Genomic DNA, 23,592 nt, shown 5'->3' with positions numbered 1-23,592 from the left:
TCTTGGGACTACAGGGGTGACTCCCTGTTTTTTCTGGATCTTCTAGTCCTCACATGCAACTTTTGCCACAACATTGCAGCCCTTGGGACTAAACTGTGTCATATTTTCTGCTTTCCATATCTACATAGGGCAAAAATAGAAAGCAATTTGTCAAAAAGGCCACCCAACAATGGACCAATAATCAAGGTATTCAATGGAAGTTCTACACGCCTGTAGACATTTAGTACCATTGAACACTGGAACAAACTCCTTAAATATTAAAATGATTTCTGACTAACCCTTCCTCACATTTCCCTGGGCCACACACTTTACAATAAGGAAATTTAGTAGCTGAACATAACTCTCCCTAAAAGCAGTACATCTTCTGTCACCCCATCTCCTTTTGGCTGCTACCTGGAAAATATTTAAGATAAAATATTTCAAAAATAAAGTGTTTCATCTTGACCATTTCTGGACATGATGTTTTTTCTTTACCCTAACTTTACAACCTGAAAGCTTTACTCCATCCATGTCATTAAGACTGACTCTACTTTGAGGAGGCAGCTCTTCCCCAGTCATCTTTTGAGTGCCGTCCAACCTGGGAGGCTCATCTTCCAGTACTATATCAGACAATGTTCTGCTGCTATTCATAAGGTTTTCACTGGCTAATGCTTTTCAGAGGTAGACTGCCGGCTCCTTCTTCCTAGTCTGTCTTAGTCTGGAAGCTCAGCTGAAACCTGTCCTCCATGGGTAACCCTGCCAGTATCTGAATACCAGTGGCGTAGCTTCCAGCATCACAGCAACACACAAGCCCCCACAGTATGACAAACTGATAGACACGTGAAGAAAATCAGAGCAAGTCCACAAGGGCCAAAATATCACCTTGAGTATATCCCACCTGAATTTAGAGATCATCTCAAGAATAGATTTGACACATTGAACACTAGTGACTGAGGACCAGACGAGTTGTGGAATGACATCAAGGACATCATCCATGAAGAAAGCAAGAGGTCACTGAAAAGACAGGAAAGAAAGAAAAGACCAAGATGGAAGTCAAAGAAGACTCTGAAACTTGCTCTTGAGTGTCGAGCAGCTAAAGCAAAAGGAAGAATTGATGAAGTAAAAGAATTGAACAGAAGATTTCAAAGGGCCTTTCGAGAAAACAAAGTAAAGAATTATAATGACATGTGCAAAGAACTGGAGATGAAAAACCAAAAGGGAAGAACACGCTCGGCATTTCTCAGGCTGAAAGAACTGAAGAAAAAAATTCAAGCCTTGAGTTGCAATAGTGAAAGATTCTGTGGGGAAAATATTAAACGATGCAGGAAGCATCAAAGAACGATGAAAGGAATACACAGAGTCATTACACCAAAAAGAACTAGTCAATATTCAACCATTTCAAGAGGTGGTATATGATCAGGAACCGATGGGACTGAAGGAAGAAGTCCAAGCTGCTCTGAAGGATTGGTGAAAAACAAGATTCCAGGAATTGATGGAATATCAATCGAGATGTTTCAACAAACAGATGCAGCGCTGGAAGTGCTCACTGGTCTATGCCAAGAAATATGGAAGACAGCTTCCTGGCCAACTGACTGGAAGGGATCCATATTTATGCCTATTCCCAAGAAAGGTGATCCAACCACATGTGGAAATTATAGAACAATATCATTAATATCACACGCAAGCAAAATTTTGCTGAATATCATTCAAAAACAGCTGCAGCAGTATATCGACGGGGAACTGCCAGAAATTCAGGCCGGTTTCAGAAGAGGACGTGGAACCAAAGATATCATTGCTGATGTCACATGGATCCTGGCTGAAAGCAGAGAATACCAGAAGGATGTTTACCTGTGTTTGATTGACTATGCAAATGAATTCGACTGTGTGGATCATAACAAACTGTGGATAACACTGTGAAGAATGGGAATTCCAGAACATTTAATTGTGCTCATGAGGAACCTTTACACAGATCAAGAGGCAGTTGTTCGGACAGAACAAGGGGATACTGATTGGTTTAAAGTCAGGAAAGGTGTGTGTCAGGGTTGTATTCTTTCACCATACATATTTAATTTGTATGCTGAACAAATAATCCGAGAAGCTGGACTATATGAAGAAGAACGGGGCATCAGGATTGGAGGAAGACTCATTAACAACCTGCATTATGCAGATGACACAACCTTGCTTGTTGAAAGTGAAGAGGACTTGAAACACTTACTCATGAAGATGAAAGACCACAGCCTTCAGTATGGATTACACCTCAACATAAAGAAAACAAAAATCCTCACAACTGGACCAATGAGCAACAGTGATAAACGGAGAAAAGATTGAAGTTTTCAAGGATTTCATTTCACTTGGATCCACAATCAACAGCCATGGAAGAAGCAGTCAAGAAATCAAAAGACACATTGCATTGGGCAAATCTGACTCAAAGGAGCTCTTCAAAGTTTTGAAGAGCAAAGATGTCACCTTGAAGACTAAGGTGCACCTGAACCAAGCCATGGCATTTTCAATCACATTATATGCATGTAAAAGCTGGACAATGAATAAGGAAGACCAAAGAAGAGTTGATGCCTTTGAATTGTGTTGTTGGTGAAGAATGTTGAATATACCAAGGACTGCCAAAAGAACGAACAAATCTGTCTTGGAAGAAGTACAACCAGAATGCTCCTTAGAAGCAAGGATGGCGAGACTGAGTCTTACACACTTTAGACACGTTGTCAGGAGGGATTAGTCCCTGGAGAAGGACATCATGCTTGCCAGAGTACAGCATCAGCGGAAAAGAGGAAGACTCTCAAAGAGGTGGATTGACACAGTGGCTGCAACAATGGGCTCAAGCATAACAATGATTGTAAGGATGGCACAGGACCAGGCAGTGTTTCGTTCTGTTGTGCATAGTTCTGTCACTATGGTTTGGAACCGACTCGACGGCACCTAACAACAACAACAACCTTACAGCCCAGGAAACACCTTCCAAATAATACCTCAGACAAAAGAGGACTTATGGCTTTAGCCTATATTCTGGTTCAACCACCTGGAATCTCTGGCTGGATTGATCTATATCATGAAGATAATGGTCACCTGGTTGTATACATTGCTCACAGCATCCTCCTACAGTGTCCCATGCTTTTCCAGGGGAGGGAAAAATGGGTTTCTGTAAAAGAGCCTTACACCCTCACAATTGACTCTTCAGATCTGAGTTTGAGTAGAGTGGATTTGAGGAAAGTTATAGCTACTGGGATAGGACAAACCAATTTTGTGGCTGTGGAGGAATCTAGGAGGGAAACATATTAGTCCCCAGAAGATGCGGAGGTGGGGGGCAGTATTCATACTCTCTTAGCCAGCTAGATGCAGCACTGAATCTTAGCAAAATAACCATGTGGGCCACCTTAGTCAATTAGTAGGTACAGCTTCAGTTGGCAATCTAATTTAATCCCTTGCTGGGTTTGTTATGCCTGTCCATGTACTATGAAACACAAAGCCTCACATGGACAGTCTAGTCTGGAACTATCCCTCTGTGCCTGATGCCATCAATGGGAGCTTCTGAATGTTCATTCCCCTCATATGTTTACAAACACATGAAGTGACACAACCTTACTTCAATATGACTATAGCAAAGGTATCCATCTCTCCCGATGCTTGAGCAAACTTGGGTTATGGCATGTGCCATATTCTAGGCTGAAACAAATCAGTAATACTACCCATGTGACTTAACCAATCCAATATATCAGAAATGCAAATCAAGTTTAATAAGAAATCCCAAACTGGAGTGATCTGTGCACCTTTGGGGTATGTAGAGTGAATGGACCATGGACTGTCTTCATCTATTGGCCCATCTATTGGTCCCTGTAACTACTGGCAATGGCACCAGAAATTATCAGGTCCATCTAAACACCATTCCTTAGATAATGTTGAATAATAGACTGGGATCAGACTATATCTTGTCTCATTAAAGTAAGACATAATGGAAACCCTGGAATTAACCGGCTCTGGGTGTTTTTTTGTTTTGTTTTGTTTTGTTTTTGCGGGGGGAGGGTAGGATCCTGGGAGCCAGGGGAGAGGTATTGCTGGAGTCATTATTGCTGCATTTAGGTTTATAGATAGCAGACTTAACCAAATTTGGTGTGAAATAAATTAAATGGACTTGGTCCCATCCTCTGTGAGATACTCAGAAGTGAAAAGTCTGAGGCATTACAATTATTTTTTTCTATACTGGTTATATGTAAGAATAATTGTATATGTGTGTGTTTTGTTTTCACTTAGTTGTTTGAGTGTTCTCTGTTTATCTTGATTTTCAAAATTTACACTTATGATATAGCTTTAGAATATTTCCTCCTATACTAAAAACAAAACAAACAAAAAAAACTTTCATCTCCATATTCACATTGTCTAAGTTGTCTTCTGTAAAATGTGTGATAATTTTTTGGTTCCATTCCTCTGACCTCTTTTTACTGGATCTCTAGTTCCATTTTTGTACACTTAGTATTTGCAGTATTGGGCAAATCTGCTGCAAATGGGCTATTTAAAGTGACTAAGGTCCACTTGACCCAACCCATGGTAATTTCTATCACCTTGTATGCATGCAAAAGCTGGACAATGAATAAAGAAGGCCAAAGAGGAATTGATGCCTTTGAATTATGGTGTTGGTGAAGAATACTGAATATACCATGGACAGCCAGAAGAACAAAAAAATATGTCTTGGAAAAAGGGCAGCCAGAATTCTCCTTAGAAGTAAGAATGGTGAGACTTCATCTCAAGTACTTTGGACACGTTATCAGGATAGGACCAGTCCCTGGAAAAGGACATCATGCTGGGTAAAGTAGAGGGTCAGTGAAAAAGAGGAAGACTCTCAACAAGATGGAATTGACACCGTGGCTGCAACAATGGATTAAAACAGCAATGATTGTGAGGATGGCAGAGGATTAGGCAGTGTTTAGTTCTGTTGTATATAGGTTCCCACCCAGTGCCGTCGAGTCAATTCTGACTCATAGCGATCCTATAGGCTAGAGTAGAATTGCCCCATAGAGTTTCCAAGGAGCGCCTGGCGGATTTGAACTGCCGATCCTTTGGTTAGCAGCCATAGCACTTAACCACTACTCCACCAGGGTTTCCGTGTATGGTTCGGTATAAGTCAAAACTGACTCAAGTCAACTTAGTCACAAAAAACATTTCATTATTTTGTTCTTTGTCCTATACTTCTGATTATAGGAGGATGCCTTTAAGTTTGAACTCAATGATACTACCTTACATTTCTGTAATATTAATTTGTCTCTTTAGTGCTTTTGCTATTTAAAATTTTAAAATATAAATTCTACTATTGAATTTTGATATCACATATAATATACCTCATAGGGATTCTTGAGACGGCTAAATAATGAATATATCTGAAAGAATTACAATGTTAGCTATTATAATGGATTGACTTGTATCCCCCCAAAATACGTGTCAACTTGTTTAGGCCATGTGTGGTTGTCCTCCATTTTTTGATTTTCTTATGTGTTATAAATCATAATCTCTGCTGTGGTTAAAAGGATTAGGGTGGGATTGTAACACCACCCTTATTCAGGTCACCTCCCTGAGCCAATGTAAAGGGAGTTTCCCTGGGGTGTGGCCTGTACCACCTCTTATCTCTCAAGAGATAAAAGGAAAAGGAAGCTAGCAGAGAGTTGGGGACCTCATACCTCCAGGAGGGCGGTGCCAGGCATGGAGCACATACTTTGGACTTGGGGCTCATGTGCTGGGATGCTCCTAGACCAGGGGAGGACTGATGGCCGAGACCTTCCTTCAGGGCCAAAGGAGAGAGAGGGACTTTCCCTGGAGTTGATGCCCTGGGTTTGGACTTGTAGCCTGCTGGACAGTGGGAGAGTGAATTTCTTCTTTGTTGAAGCCATCCACTTGTGGTATTTCTGTTATAGCAGCACTAGATGACTAAGACAGCTATTATAATCTTCATTCCCTTGATGAGTAACAACTTGATTAGTAGTAGATTTTTATTTATACTTCACCTTGGAAATCCTTATTTGTAGATCTTTCATCTCAAAAAATGAATTTATACTTGTAATTTTCTTCTCTTGTCTTTGTGGTACATGTTTACTTGAATTTTATAATAAAGAAAAAGCAAAGGCTTTGAAAGTTCTGTTTGTCATCTTTCAAAGTATGTTCTTATCTGCAGCAAGAATCCTGACTTTGCTTTAATGTAGTCTGTCACAATGTATTTTTTCATGGCCTAAAATGAATGAATGTCTCATTCTAGTATGAAAGGGAAATGCCTCATGTGCAGTATTTATTCATAAACAATATTTTGGAGTCATTTTGAATAATCATAGAGTACATCTATTTATCATTTTGGCCTCAGATTTGACCTATTCTCTCTGGGGAAACCTGACTGACCCACCTAAACTTAGATAAAAACCATTGCCATCAAGTCAATTCCAACTCATATTAACCCTATAGGACAGAGTTGAAATGGCCCATAGGGTTCCCAAGGCTGTACTCTTTATGGATGCTGAGTGCCACAATTTTCTTCCATGGAGTGGCTGGTAGGTTCCAACAGCTAACCTTTCGATTAGTAGCCAAGTGCTTAACTACTATACCAAATTAAGATATATGTCTCTAATATGCGCTCCTTTAACACTGTGCATTTGTGCCACCAGAGCCTTCCTGACAACAGGCTACAAGTGCTTATTTGATTACTATCATTCTAAGGTGTGATTTGGAAACCCTGATAGTGTAGTGGTTAAGAGCTACGGCTGCTAACCAAGAGATTGACAGTTCAAATGCCCCAGGCGCTCCTTGGAAACTCTGTGAGGCAGTTCTACTCTGTCCTATAGGGTCGCTATTAGTCTAAATCGACTCGACGGCACTGGGATTGGTTTTTTGGAAGGTGTGATTAATGCTGGGATAACAAGAAGCCTGTCTTGTTCAACATTATACCTCCTATACCTAGTACTGCTGACTTAGTGGTTAAGCTATAAGGCTGCTAAACAAAAGATTGTCAGTTATAACCCACCGGCTGCTCCTTGGAAACCATTTGGGGCAGTTCTACTCTGTACTATAGGATCGCTATGAGTTGGAACTGACTGAACAGCAATGGGTGTATCTAATACAAGGATCCCAGATGACACAGTGGTTAAGTGCTTGATTGCTGACCTAAAGGTCAGCGGTTGGAACCTACCATGATGTGGCAGTCTGCTTCCATAAAGACTGTTGTTGTTATAATGTAGGGGGAGTTTCCCGGGGATGAGACCTGCCCCATCTTTTGTCTTTCAGGAGATAAAAAGAAAGGGAGGCAAGCAGAGAGTTGGGGACTTCATACCACCAAGAAAGCAGCACCAGGAGCAGAGTGTGTTTTTTGGACCCAGGGCACCTGCGCCTGACAAGCTCCTCAACCAGGGGGAGACTGAAGACAAAGACATTCTTCCAGAGCTGAAAGAGAGAGAAAGCCTTCCCCTGAAGCCGATGTCATGATTTTGAACCTATAACCTACTAGACTGTGAGGGAATAAATTTCTCTTTAAGGCCATCCATTTGTGGTATTTCTGTTATGGCAACACTACATGACTAAGACAGGTGTTGACACGAGGTGCAGAGTTCAGATTTCAAACAGATTTCTATTTAGCTTAACCTCCAGTAACCAGTTGCCATGGAGTTGATTCCAATTCACGGAAACCTCATGTGTGTCAGAGTAAGACTGTGCTCCACAGAGTTTTTAATGGCTAAATTTTCGGAAGTAGATTATCAGTCCTTTATCCAAGACACCTCTAGGTGGACTCAAACTTCCAAACTAGGTTGACAGTCAAATGCATTAACTGTTTACACAGACCAAGAACTTCAGTATAGCTTTAGCAAGATAGAAATGTTTGATGTTGTAAATTACTGAGCTCTTACGCTTATTTGTAAGCTCAGCAAAACTGGCTAACACAACATGATGAGTTGCCTCAATTATCTTAAGTCTCTTTGAATATAAGGACATGTAAAATGCTTTCAAGAGAGTGATTCTTTAGTTTTGGTATTAAGTACACTCCCTTTCACTGACCGTCCTAAAGATTGTAATTTCAGATATGTTCCCTATTTTGATGTAGCTCAGCTTCTCAAATAGTATTTTCATAATTTATTTATAAGTTTGTTGAATTTATGGTAATTATTTGTACCCTTTAAAATACATAGTTTTTAAAAAAATTTTAAGGCTTTCTTTGTTGCCAAGCACTTGATTGATTTTGTAAATATTCCTTGGATAATGATAAAATACATATGTGTGCGTATGTGTACTGGAAGTACTTACTTGTCTATGCCAAGAAATTTGGAATATAGCTGCTTGGCCAACTGACTGGAAGAGATCCATATTTACACCTATTCCTAAAAAAGGTGATCCAACTGGTGCAGAAATTATCAAACAATATCATTAATATTACACACACAAGTAAAATTTTGCTGAACATTATTCAAAAGCAACTGCAGCGTTATATCGACAAGAAGCTGCCAGAAATCCAAGCAGGATTCAGAGAAGGACGTGGAACAAGGAATATCATTGCTGACGTCAGATGGATCATGGCTAAAAGCAGAGAATAACAGAAAGATGTTTACCGGTGTTTTATTGACTATGCTAAGGCATTCGACTGTGTGGATCATAACAAATTGTAGATAACATTGGGAAGAATGGGAATTCCAAACACTTAACTGTGCTCATGAGGAACCTGTACATAGATCAAGAGACAGTCGTTCAAACAGAATGAGGGGATGCTACTTGGCTTAAAGTCAGGAAAGGTATGCATCAAGGTCGTATCCTTTCACCATAACTATTCAAATTGTATGTTGAGCAAATAATTTGAGAAGCTAAACTATATGAAGAAGAATGGGGCATCAGGACTGGAGAAGTCTCGTTAACAACCTGTGTTATGCAGATGACACAACCTTGCTTGCTGAAAGTGAAGAGGATTTGAAGCACTTACTGATGAAGATCAAACACCTCATGCTTCAGTATGGCTTATAGCTCAGCATAAAGAAAACAAAAATCCTCACAATTGGACCAATAATCAACATCATGATAAATGGAGAAAAGATTGAAGTTGTTCAGGATGTAATTGTACTTGGATCCACAATCAACAACCATCGAAGCAGCAGCTAAGAAATCACACGATGCATTGCATTGGGCAAATCTGCTGCAAAAGACCTCTTTAAAGTGTGGAAAAATAAAGATGTCACCTTGAAGACTCAAGCCATGGTGTTTTCAGTTGCCTCATAGGCATGTGAAAGCTGGACAATGAATAATGAAAACCAAAGAAGAGTTGACATCTTTGATTTTGGTATTGGCAAAGAATATTGAATTTATATCACGGACTGCCAAAAGAACTAACAAATCTGTCTTGGAATAAGTACAACCGGAATACTCCTTAGAAGCAAGGATGGCAAGCCTGCATCTTACATAATTTGGACATGTTGTCAGGAAGGATCAATCCCTGGAGAAGGGCATCATGCTTGGTAAAAGTAGAGGACCAGTGAAAAGAGGAAGACCCTCAACAGGATGAATTGACACAGTGGCTGCAACAACTGGCTCAAGTGTGACAAGAATTGCAAAGAAGGCACAGGACCAGGCAGTGTTTTGTTCTGTTGTACATACACGGTCACTATGAATTGGAACAGACTTGACAGTATCTAACAACAACAGCATATATTTGTGTATATATATATATATATACACACACACACACACACGGTTCATAGAATGTAAAATCAGATATTTATGTTGGAATAGAGTTTATTACAGTATTCAGTTCCTGTATCTTCTCACTTATTTATTTCTACTAGACATTTCTAATTCTGAAAAAAGATGTATTGTATTCCCCGAGCATAACTCTATTTTTCTCGAGTTTTCTCTGCATTTCTAATAGACTGGGCTTTATATTTTGAATGCCAAGTGGTTTGGTACTTACAGTTTCATGAGTAATGTATCTTTCAAGCAAATTGTCTTTTATCATTGCATAAAGTGATGCTTTGCATTAATTTAGAGCTTTTAACCCTAAAAGAACATTTTTATTTACCTTGCTCCAGCTAATCTATCACACAGAATTTTTTAAAAATGTTTTGTTCCATTTATAGTAGTATTTCTTCTTATTTTTCCTTTGTTATATGTCCATGTGAATAAATTCTGCTTAGTCAAGTACACAATCCTTCCATATATACCCATAAACCTCTTGACATTGAGTCAACTCTGACTCATAGTGACCCTATAGGACACAGGAGAGATGCTCCATAGGGTTTCCAAGGAATGGTTAGTGGATTTGAACTGCTGACATTTTTGTTAGCAGTTGAGTCGTAATCAACTCTTCGGCACTGAGTTTGTTTTTTTTTGTTGAGTCCTTAACCACTGAGGTACCAGTGTCCATATATACACAGAGTTTCATTAGTCACCTCTTCTTAATCTGCTTTCATTTTCTCTCTGATTAAAATGTCTATGTGGAGTCACTTATTGTTGATCAGAAGGACCCTTGGTTGCTCAGTGGTAAAGCACTCCACTGCTCACTGAAAAGTTGGCAGTTCGAATCCTCCAGCCACTCTGTGGGAAAAAGATGTGGCAATCTGCTTCTGTAAAGATTTACAGCCTTGGCAACCTCGTAGGCTGTTCTACCCTGTCCTATAGGGTTACTATGAGTCAGAATCGACTTGAAAGCAGTAGGATTGGTTTTTGGGTATTGTTGATTAGAGCATTTTCTGAAGAGCCCTGGTGGTGCAGTGGTTAAGTGTTCAGCTGCTAACTGGAAAATTGGCCTTTGGAACCCATCAGCCACTCCACTGGAGAAAGATGTGGCAATATGCTTCCATAAAAATTAAAAAAAAAAAACATTGCCGTCAAGTCAATTCCGACTCATAGTGACCCTATAGGACAGAGTAGAACTGCCCGATAGATTTCCAAGGAGCGACTGACAGATTTGAACTGCTGACCTCTTGGTTAGCAGCCATAACACTTAACCACTACACCACCAAGGTTCTGGAAACCCTATGGGGCCAGTTCTACTTTGTCCTATAGTGTCACCATGAGTTGGAATCGACTCGCCTGATGGTGGGTTTGGTTTTGGATTTTTTCTGAGATGGAGTACATTCTCTGAATCATTGCAGAGTCACCAGATTTCTTTCAGCCTAACAGGTGAATGATAATTTATCTGCCCAAAGATTCTGCAGTGCTTTTCATACAGTAACTTACCAATATCTTTTAATTACCAATTTCAATATCCTTAGGGATATAAAGAATTTGCTTCACCTATGTGGAAGCTTCTAATAAAAACCCTTAATATTCAAAAATCATTGTGGATTTCCAGCCTATCCCCTCTCTCCACCAAGATAAGCACACACACACACACATACACACACACACACACATAAAATTCAGTCTCTCTTTTGCCCTGGCATATGACAGCTTAGCTAAAGTCTAATTTCTGACCCTTTCTGAAACTAGGCTTCACCATGTTTCTACCAATGGGATGGGATGAGAAAGCCATATACAACCTCCATTCTATATGCTTACAAAGAAAATGGTTCCCTATGATTTTTTTTTTTACCTCTTCTCCTTAGCTGCACATGACTATAATGGCCACAATGCTGATGAGAACAATATCCTGAGGATGTTGTTACCCAATATGGTAGTGTAACTGAACGCCACTCGGGTTCTTGTCCTGTTTTATTATCCGATTGACATAAGATGGACACTGATTGCAACAGAAACAGAAAGTGGCAAGTTTATTGTCTGTGCATACAGGGAGCGCGTGGGGTCTAGTGTCCTTAAAGCCACGTGCTCCCTTACTAAGGGGGCTTGGGAGCTTTTTGTTTCCAATGGTGTCAGGGGGTTGGGTTTGGTACCCTGAATTTTCTGCCTTTAGTCCTCCCATGCCTATATTTGGGGGGGGGGGTGGTCAGTTGAAGGATGTGATTTCAATCTGTGCATGCTTCAACGTGTAACTAGGGTTAGTCAGTGGACGGAGCCACTACCTGCTGCGACTTTCTTCTCAAAAGAAGCTTGTGGTTAGCAAGACAAAGAGACAGGGGAAGGGGTGCTGACTGGGGTTTTCAGTACAGCTGAGCAGACTGTTTCAGTAGAAACCAACTTCTTGATTTATCTCATAAAGCAGAATTTCCCTTTCAGATAACAGTAACAGACTAGTAGGCAAAAGAGGAATAAACTGTTACCCTATTTAACATTTCTGCTTTGTCACATGGAGGGATGGTGTATCTTTTCCTGGTGGTTCTAAAAGTGCAATCTCTGGAACCCTTGTTGAGGTGTTGGTTAAGTGCCATCAAGTCAGTTCCAGCTCATAGCTACCCTATGTACAACAGAGCAAAAAACTGCCAGGTCTTGTGCCATCCTCACAATCATTCTCATGCTTAAGTCCATTGTAGCAGCCACAGTGTCAATCCATCTCATTGAAAGTGTTCCTCTTTTTCACTGACCCTCTGTTTTACCAAGCATGATGTCCTTTTCCAGAGACTGATCCCTCTTGACAACATGTCCAAAGTATGTGAGACATAGTCTGTCCATCCTTGCTTCTAAGGAGAGTTCTGTTTGTACTTCTTCTAAGACAGATTTGTTTGCTCTTTTGGCAGTCCATGGTATATTCGGTATTCTCCAACACCACAATTCAAAGGCGTCAGTTCTAATTAGACCTTCTTCATTCATCTTCCAGCTTTCACATGCATAGGAGGCAATTCAAAGCACCACTGCTTGGGTCAAGAGCAACTCACTATTCAAGGTGACACCTTTGGTTTTCAGCACTTCAAATAGATCTTTTGCAGCAGATTTGCCCAATGCAATGCATCTTTTGATTTCTTGGCTGCTGCTTCCATGGGTGTTGATTGTAGATCCTAGTAAAATGGAATTCTTGACAACTTCAACCTTTTCACCGTTTATCGTGATGTTGCTTATTGGTTCAGTTGTATAATTTTTTTTTCTTTATGATGAGATGTAATCCATACTGAAGGCTGTAGTCTTTGACCTTCATCAGTAAGTGCTTCAAGTCCTCTATACTTTCAGCAAGCTAGGTTGTGTCATCTGAATAATGCAGGTTGTTAATGACTCTTCCTTTAATCCTGATGCCCCATTCTACTTCATATAGTTCAGTTTCTCAAATTATTTGCTCAACATACAGATTGAATAGGTATGGTGAAAGGATGCAACTCTGATGCACACTTTTCTTGCCTTTAAACCATTAAGTATCCCTTGCTCTGTTTAAACAACTGTCTCTTGATCTATGTATAGGTTCCTCATGAGCACAATTAAGTGTTCTGGAATTCCCATTCTTCACTATGTTATCTATAATTTGTTATAATCGAATGCCTTAGCATAGTCAATAAAACAGAGGTAAACATCTTCCTGGTATTCCCTGCTTTCAGTCATGATCCATCTGACGTCAGCAGTGACGTTCCTGGTTCTGTGTCCTCTTCTGAATCTGGTTTGGATTTCTGGCAGTTGCTTGTCGGTATACGGCTTTTCTTAGTCATCTAGTGCTGCTATAACAGAAGTATTACAAGTGGATGGTTTTAACAAAGAGAAATTTATTTATTCACATTAAAGTAGGCTAAAAGTCAAAATTCAGGGTGTCAGTTCCAGGGGAAGACTTTCTCTCTCTGTTCGCCTTCTCGTCAGTCTTCCTCCAGACTAGAAGCTTCTCCAGGCAGGGACCCAGGGTACAAAGGATGTGCTGTGCTCCCAGTACTGCTTTCTTGGTGGTGTGATCTCCCCTGACTCTCTCCTCATTTCTCTCTTTTAAATCTCAAGAGATTGCCTCAATACAATCCAATCTTGTAAGTTGAGTCCCACCTCACTAACACAAATGCTGCCCATCCTCCCTCATTAACATCATAGAGGCAGGATTTACAACATAGAAGAAAATCAATCAAGGCCCAATGCAACTGATACACACATTTTTGGGGGGACATAATTCAATCCGTGATAGTCTACTTTTGGTCCCCCCAAAATCACATCCTTGCAACATGCAAAACACATTTATCCCATCATATCATAGCAAAAGTCTTAACTCCATGTCCAAAATCCAAAAATTCCTCTTCATCTCTGAAATCTAGAATACGAGTTATCTGCTTCCAAGGGTACAATGGCAGAACAGGCACAAGCCAGACATTTCCATTACAAATGGGAGAAACTAGAGGAAAAGAAGAGATAACAGGTACCAAGTAAGTCAGCAAAACAATTACATTTGGCCTCAAGGCTTTGAAAATAGTCCTCTGTTTTCTGAGACAATTTATACAATGACCCCGCCCTCCAGACTCTAGCATTAGCCACACTCTCTTGATTCTGAATGAAGGCACCATGGCCCTGGGCTTCAGCTCAGCCTTCCACGCCTACTGGGGCAGCAACTCTGTTCCCTCAGCTTTAGAGGCACCATTCTCTTGGTCCAAGTGAGTGGCGACCCCACCCTTAGAAACACCAGAGGCCATGGCTCCACCCTTTGAAACCCCAGAAATCAAGGCCATACCTTTGGAGACTGAGGCATCTTGGCTTCCTGTGTTTCTTGTCTCTTTAGCTTCTGTTTCCTGGTTTCTTGGCCTCTCGGCTCTGGGGTCCTCATGCCCTCATCTGCCCTGCAGGGGCAAGTGTTTCAAAGCTCAATAGCTCCACTGATAAGTGCCTGGAGGCACTCCACTCCACCAGGAAGCCTCCTGCACGGAGACACTCAGCTCTCTTGCTCTGTGAGTCCACTCCAATGTCTTCTCACACTGGTCTCCTGGTTCTGCTGCTGCGAGTTCTCTGCTGCTGCTGGTTCTCTATCCATTCAGTTTCAAAACCACTTCCACATTTTAGGTATCTTTTAAAGCAGCACCCCACTCTCCCAGTACCAAATTCTGTCTCAATCGTCTAGTGCTGCTATAATAGAAATATCACAAGTCGATGGTTTTAACAAAGAGAAATTTATTTCTTCATGTTAAAGTAGGCTAGAAGTCCGGATTCAGGGTGTCAGCTCCAAGGAAAGACTTTCTCTGTCTGTAGGCCTTCTCATCAATCTTCCCCCAGACTAAGGGTTTCTCCACACAGGGACCCAGGGTCCAAAAGATACGCCCTGCTCCTGGCACTGCTTTCTTGGTGGTATGAAGTCCCCTGTCTTTCTGCTCACTTCTCTCTTTTATATCTCAAGAGATTGCCTCAAGACACAATCCAATCTTGTAGGTTGAGTCCTGCCTCACTAACACAACTGCTGTCAATCCTCCTTCATCAACATCATAGAGACAGGATTTACAAGATATGGAAAAATCACACAATACCCAGAATCATGGCCCAGCCCAATTGATACACACATTTTAGGGGGCATAATTCAATCCATGATGCTGCTGCAGCCACTTTTGAATAATCACCAGGAAAATTTTACTTGTATGCAATATTAATGGTATTGTTCAATAATTCCTGCTTTCAGTGGGACCACCTTTCCTGGAAATATACATAAATATAGATCTCTTCCAGTCAGTTGGCCAGGTAGCTAGCTGTCTTCCAAATATCTTGGCATAGACAAGTGAGTACTTTCAGTATTGCATCTGTTTGTTGAAACATCTCAATTTGTATTCCCTCAATTCCTGAAGCCTTGTTTTTCACCATTGCCTTTGGTGTAGCTTGGACTTCTTCCTTCAATGCCATTGGTCCTGGCTTATATGGTACCTCCTAAAATGGTTGAACGTAGACTGATTCTTCTTGGTATAGTGACTCTGTATATTCCTTCCATCTTCTTTTGATGCTTCCCATTTCATTCAGTACCTTGCCCATACCAAAAAAAAAAAAAAAACCCAGTGCCGTTGAGTTGATTCCAACTCATAGCGACCCTACAGGACAGAGTAGAACTGCCCCATAGAGTTTCCAAGGAGTGCCTGGCGGATTTGAACTGCTGGCCCTTTGGTTAGCAGCTGTAGCACTACACCACCAGGGTTGCCCATAGAATCCTTCAATATTGCAACCTGAGGCTTGAATTTTTTCTTCAGTTCTTTCTGCTTGAGAAATGCACAAAATCTTTTGATTTGGTTTTCTAATTCCAGGTCTTTGCACATATCATTATAATACTTTATTTTGTCTTCTCGAGCCTCCCCTTGAAATCTTCTGTTCAACTCTTTTACTTCATCATTTCTTACTTTTGCTTTAGCTACTCGACAATCAAGAGCAAGTTTCAGAGTCTCTGCTCATATCCATTTTGGTCTTTTCTTTCTTCCCTGTCTTTTTAATTACCTTTTGCTTCCTTCATGTATGATGTCCTTGATGTCATTCCACAACTCATCTGGTCTTGGGTCATTAACGTTCAACACATCAAATCTGTTCTTGAGAGGATCTCTAAATTCAGGTGGGATATACTAAAGGTCATACTTTGGCTCTTGTGGACTTGTTCTAATTTTCTTCAGTTTCAACTTGAACTTGCATATGAGCAATTGCTGGTGTGTTCCACAGTTAGCCCCTGATGATATCAAGCTTTTCCATTGTCTCTTTCCACGGATGTCTATTTGATTCACGCTTATTCCGTTTAGTAAGGTCTACATGTATAGTGGCCTTTTATGTTGGTGAAAAAGGTAATTGCAATGAAGAAGTCGTTGGTCTTGTAAAATTCTATCATGGGATCTCTGGTATCGTTTCTATCCCCGAGGCCACATTTTCCAACTATTGATCCTTCTTCTTTGTTTCCAACATTTGCATTCCAATATCCAGTAGTTATCAATGCATCCTGATTGCATGTTTGATCAATTTCAAACTGCTGAAGTTGTAAAAATCTTCAATTTCTTCACTCTTGGCCTTAGTGGTTGGTGTATAAACTTGAATAATAGTCATACTAACTGCTCTCCCTTGTAGGCGTATGGCTATTAGCCTATCACAGACAGCCTTGTACTTCAGCATAAATCTTGAAATGTTCTTTTGACCGTGAATGCAAAGCCATTCCTCTTCAAGTTGTCATTCCCGGCATAGTAGACCATATGCTTGTCCAGTTCAAAATGGCTGATACCAGTCCATTTCAGCTCTCTTATCCCTGGGCTATAAGTGTCTATGCATTCCATCTCCTTTTTGATAACTTCTACTTTTCCTAGATTCATACTTCCTACATTCCACATTCTAATTATTAATGGATGTTTGCAGCTGTTTCTTCTCATTTTGAGTCATGCCACAACAGCAAATGAAAGTCCTGAAAGCTTGACTTCATCTATGTCATTAAGGTTGACTCCACTTTAGGGAGGCAGCTCTTCCCCAGTCATATTTTGAGTGACTTCCAACCTTAAGGGCTCATTTCCAGCACTATATCAAACAATGTTATGCTGCTACTAATGAGGATTTCACTGGCTAAATATTTTCAGAAGTAGATTATTGGTTCCTTATTCCTAGTTCTGCCTTAGTCTGGAAGCTCAGCTGGAACCTGTCAGCCATGGGCGACCTTGCTGATATTTGAATACTGATGGCATAGCTTCCAGCATCACAGCAACACACAAGTCCCCACAATATGACAAACTGACAGACAGGTGGGGGCTGGATCCCTTAGGTTCCAAAATACCCTTTTAGGGTGTTAGTGATGTCAAATCATTTTTCATAATAATAGTAAGATACCATTTGTCTTAAATAACAATGTGTAAGGGTGCTAGCACCTTAGCATAAACTGAGCTAGTGGCACCAAACTGCACAAGTTGTCATTGTGTTCTTAATTGCCATGCCCTCACAGGGAAATTAATAAAATAAAATATGCTAGTTTTACTTAAGAATGTCCTTGATGGAGCAATAATATCTAATTTTATTAAATTTTGACTCTTGTGTGCAGTGCTTTTGTCTTGGTAGGTTTTATTTTGCTTTTGTTTTAATAATATGTGAAGATACAGAAAATGCATGAAAGACTTCTGCTACATACTGATAAAATAGTTGTATCTGGGAGAAGCACTCATGTGATCATTTGAGTTGCAAACTGAACTAGCCACTGAGTGCTAAAAAGCAGAAAATTGAGAATTGCTGGCCTAATTAAAAAAAAAAAAAAATTGGCAGGATATGTCTCATTTTTCATCAATAGAGAAGTTAGTGAGCTTATTCAAACTGGAGGCAGATATATCTCTTATATATTTCATTTTTTGCTTCTACTACCTGTTCTCCCTTTTCTCCTTGTAGAATGCTTCTCTTATTCTTTTTTAATTCCATCTTTAAAAAAAAAATATTCTTGGTTAGTTGCAATATTAGTTTTAACTGTGCTTGCATTTCAATATTTTATATTCATTGATCATCCTTTCTGTATATTTATTGATTTGTTTTAAATTAGAAAATCATGATGATAATTGCAGAAAGTGTATTTATGCTGATTGAATCAGCTAAAGTGTTCTTTTTGATTTAATGGGCTTATTTATTAATTGTTGCAAGTTATCTTTCTGCTCTGGAATGCTTACTTTTCTTGGGTCTTCCTATACTCTACAATGTACATCTTGTTTCTCTTTCTGGTTAGTGGATTTCCTTATGCATGTTAGTACTTTACTCTTGGCTCTATAAATCCTAGGTTTTTAGTGCAAGTTGTTGGGATTCCACTGAGAAGCAGAATTTTCCTGTGTGTTAGACATTTAGTACTTCTGCGCTTGTGGGCCCTTAAGATACCAAGCTTGCCAGTTGTCAGTGTTCATTTGGGAATCCAGAAGAAAGGTTCTTCACTCTCAAATGTCATTTTCACTGAACTCACTTCTGGCTTTAGATATTGAGAAATTCATGCCAGAGTATTTTAAGGGCTGAAAAGATGCAGTAGGACTTCCTAAAACCACAAATTAGGTCAAAGGAAGGTGGTGCACTTTTTCCCTCACAGGTCGCTAGAGCTCAGAAACCAAACTCTCTGAGAACCTTGGAATTAAGATCCTCACCTCGTGCCTCTCCTTTGCTGATTCTGGACTCAGGCATATACTCTCTCAGAAGAGATAAAGTTCTTGGTTTGTTCTTGTACCTGGGATGCTTGAAAAGCTTGGGGCTTTGTATTTTCAGTACAAGTTCTTCCTGCTTGCTCATCTTAATACAGGAAAGCAAACAGCTTTTGTATATTAACCTTGCATCCTGTGAACTTGCTATAATCACTTACTAGTTCCAAGAGATTTTTGTCAATTATTTGAGATTTCCAAAGCATTCATTTTTAATTTTACCATGTGCTGCTAAGAGTTGAGAAATAGTTTTCTTTTCAATCTTTAAAAGTCCCTAAATGTATGGACTTACAGACTAGCATGAATTAACCTCCCCCCAGTCTCTGATAACATGTTTTTAACTAGATGCCCTGTTTTAGGGTTTAACTCGTGGTTGTGCTCTTCCTCCAATACCAATGTGTGTATCAGTACAGAGAGGCATTCACACGCTATCTGCGTGACAGGTTGACAGGAAGCTTTGCTCATTTTTGTTACTCATGGATCCAGCCTGAAGGAACAGCTACAACCATGAACATTGCCAGATGCCATGCTACGAAAATAAGTTGATTCTGAAGAGGATCCCATTGACGATTATATATTCTGGATTAGTTCATGACTTATGGGTTTTAATTAGTCACATGGCCTCACCAAAGCCCAAGGGACTGTAGAAGTGTCACACAGTATTTTCCCGAAATTAGACATCCAGGAATCCCGGATGGAAAGCATTAATGAATACCTTAGAGTATAAGTTAAATATGGCCTATAGATTCTAGAAGTCAGAGGATTGAAGAGGAAGGACTTTTCCATATGAACCTCACAAAGCTATTTGTAAATTGAAGACATATACAAAATCAGCATAATTATTTGATTCTTTTTTATCTAAAACTCATGTTGTATAATAATATTTATGAAATTATTTTGTATGTAAAGTACAATGATAAAGTTAATATGATAAATTATCATCCTTCCTGTGAATTATTAGATTAAAAGTCTTTTTCACAACAAACACGAAGCCTTGTTGAAGCATCAAGGTGGATTTTTTTAATTCATGTAATTTCTGCTAATGATGTGGTTGGATGCCGTGCAACATCTGTTGTTTATGAGTTTCAGCTACCCATTGGGTCACTTGTAAATTTCACACAGATTATAAACTATATTATTAAGATTTTAGGAGAATAAACAATTTAACGAAACTACTTAATATTATTTTAACTTGAAAACCATATTTACCATTATCTATATTAAGCCTTTGCTCAAGCATAGCAACAATTGTGAGGACGGCACAGGACCAGGCAGTGTTCCCTTCTGGTGTGCATAGGGTCGCTATGAGTCTGAATTGACTCGACAGCACCTAACAAGAACAATATATTAAAGCTTAAATAATTAACTTTCTCAAGAAAATTTTCAGTAAAGCAAACATTGTATCTACTGTCCAGGATCTCCAGTTGAATAAACAGATCTCAAGTCCCAAGTATCAACCTGTAACACATTAAATAATTCAACTGAGGCATTTTCATTATTCCTACACTGTTCATTTCCACATAAAAAAAAGAAATCAAGGTTCTTCATTATTTCTTGATTTTTTTCCCATTGTTACTCAACATTTTTCTCAGTTCTGTCACATCAGCTATTGCTAGCTTCTTCCTGAATGGTTTATGCATGTTTTTCACCATCAAAACCACCTTTGAGAAATGGTACAATTATATGATTTGAAAATCCTTTCTAGAGAATCAATAATCTTGCAGAATATATATTATTTTTCTTAATCTACAGTTAAACATTTATAAATTTTGAGGAAACTTATATCTTCTTATTTTGTTACATTTCTTCCTCAAATATTTTATATAGCATTCTTTTCTTAGAAACCTGGGAGAAGATAAATACTATCAATTACATAAACATACAATCACCTTCTGTTATCTCCAATTATATGGCAAGAACATTGCACTGATGACTATATTTAAAATTAAACACTTAGTAATTTAGCATTTCTATTAATAGAAATATTACTTTTCAGCCCATTAATTGTTTTTTAAGGATGAGACTGATAGATTTCCTTAAGTTCAAACTTAATTATTCTCCAAATATTGCTACTTTAGACATATTTATTTAAATATGACAGAACTTAACTTATGAAATATACCACTTAACAAAACATCCGATTAATGAATATGTCATGCAACCTTCTGAAAACCTTTCAATTACTCCTTAAAGTGCCTTAACACGAGCTTCACACAACTCAGCACCTACTTAATTCTCCACACTATCTTGTGCCTGTCATGTGCTCTCTCTTTTCTGCATCAAAGGTACTTTCATTTGCTCCTTCATATTTGTTCTAGCTACAGAGCATTAGAGTATGCTGCTTTTCCTTCTGCCTGAAGTTCTCCATAACCCTAATTGTCTAACAAAATTTCATCAGTTTGCTGTTTTTACCTACCCAGCATATATTCATTACCAGACTTTCAGGCAACATCATCCCAGAATTCCTTCAGGAATCATTTGTCTACTAGTCTATGTGGTTTAGGAAGGGCTGTGCCTACCCAGGGTTGGAACACATGTCCCTGAACTGGCTAGGCATCAAAATTGCATCCCTGTTCTGTAGAAATGGGAGTGTGGCCCAAGTGGATGCAACTGAAATGATTTCCGGAGATGGTATCAGACTACCTAGGACTCAAATCTATGATGATTACACTGAAGATGTCAGGAGCTCAAGAGGGGACTGGAAGGGCTGTCTAAGAAGGAAGCCAACTTGAAGAAGAGCAGATGGAAGAAATGGAAATAATCAAACCTCCTGGCCTTGTCTGGGCCCCAGATTCGTTGTTGTTTTTATCCTCTTATCTCTAGTGCCACTGGCAAACACTGGATACTTACTAAATTTTTTATTGTTTTAACAAATGAATATTAAGATTACAAAATGGTTAAATTTATTCTAACACTTGTGCTTTGTATTCACATCCTCTGAAATCCAAATTATTAATTAAGTAATAAATTCACTTATTAATTCACCAAAATTTCATTAAGTGTGCTGGCCAATTAGCCATATCATTATTATACAACAATGAACCAGGTTAGGATAATTTATTCTGCTCTCAAAGAGTTTATAATATGGCTGAGAAAGGCAGAGGAGGCCAGTAATTAGAAATAAGGTGAATGCTGCGAAAAAACACAGCTGCAATTGAAGGCAATGTTATTCTTGCCTGGAGGTTGAGAAGAAGGTAGTTAGCCTAAAGCTTCCCTAAGGAAGAGACATTAAACTAAGACCTGAAGATGAAAGTGTTGGGAGGAGATGGGATGGGTGGTCGTGGCCGTGAATACTCCAGGCCAAGTGAACCAATTGTATAAAAGTGAAGAGGAAAGATGGATACAAAGCAAAAAAAAAAAAAAGGGGGGGGGCGGGGGGAGACGGTTGAAGTTTCATAGGAATCAGCACAAATAGGTCCTTTAGGAAAGATGACATGTTCTCAACTTTTACCTAAATGCAAAATAATTTTACAAAATAGTTCATGCAGGGAAGTAGTATGTTAAATTTTTCCTTTTAATGATGACTTGTGAGAAAAGTTAATCATTGGACAAGAGTGGGTCATATTGCAAGTGTCCTGTCAAGAAATTGTATTAAAATGATTTGAACTAGACCAGTGGCCTATTTCTATGGTTCAATCAAGAGATGACATTTACGTAACATTAACATAAATAAGCGTTTCTGAGTTTTGTTTTGTTTTTTTTTTTTAAAGAAACTACTTAATAGTAGAATGGAAAACTTGGTATTTGTTAAGCTGTATGTAGTGAGGTTTCAGCTGAGCTTCCAGACGAAGACAGACTAGGAAGAAGGACCTGGCAGTCTAATTCAGAAAAGCATTAGCCAGTGAAAACCTTATGAATAGCAGCAGAACATTTTCTGATACAGTGCTGGAAGATGAGTCCCCCATGTTGGAAGTCACTCAAAAGACGACTGGGGAACAGCTGCCTCCTCAAAGTAGAACCAACCTTGATGACGTGGATGGAGTAAAGCTTTTGGGACCTTCATTTGCTGATGTGGCATGACTCAAACCAAGAAGAATCAGCTGTAAACATCCATTAATAATCACACCATGGAATGTACAAAAGTGTGAATCTAGGAAAATTAGAAATCACTAAAAATGAAATGGAATGGGTAAATATCAATATCCTAGGTATTAGTGAGCTCAAATGGTCTGGTACTGGCCATTGTGAATCTGACAATCATGTAGTCTACTACGCTGGGAATGACAGCTCGAAGAGGAATGGTGTTGCATTCATTGTCAAAAAGAACATTCCAAGATCTATCCTGAAGTACAACGCTGTCAATGATGGGATAATATCCATGCCCCTACAAAGAAAACCAGTTAATACGACTATTGTTCAAATTTACACACCAACCACTAAGACCAAAGATGAAGAAACTGAAAATTTTTATTACCTTCTGCACTATGAAATTGATTGAACACGCAATCATACTGGTGATTGGACTGTGAAAGTTGGAAACAAAGAAGGATCGGTACTTAGAAAATATGGCTTTGGTGATAAAAACAATGCCAGAGATCAAATGATAGAATTTTGCAAGACCAGCAACTTCTTCATTGCAAATACCTTTTTTCACCAACATAAACAGTGACTATATACATGGACCTCACCAGATGAAATACACAGGAATCAAATCGACTACATTTCTGGAAAGAGTCAATGGAAAAGCTCAATATCATCAGTCAGAACAAGGCCAGGGGCCGACTAT

The sequence above is a fragment of the Loxodonta africana genome, chromosome 2 (assembly GCF_030014295.1).
Source record: "Loxodonta africana isolate mLoxAfr1 chromosome 2, mLoxAfr1.hap2, whole genome shotgun sequence".
NCBI lineage: Eukaryota > Metazoa > Chordata > Mammalia > Proboscidea > Elephantidae > Loxodonta > Loxodonta africana.
Note: the sequence above shows the minus strand (reverse complement) of the source record.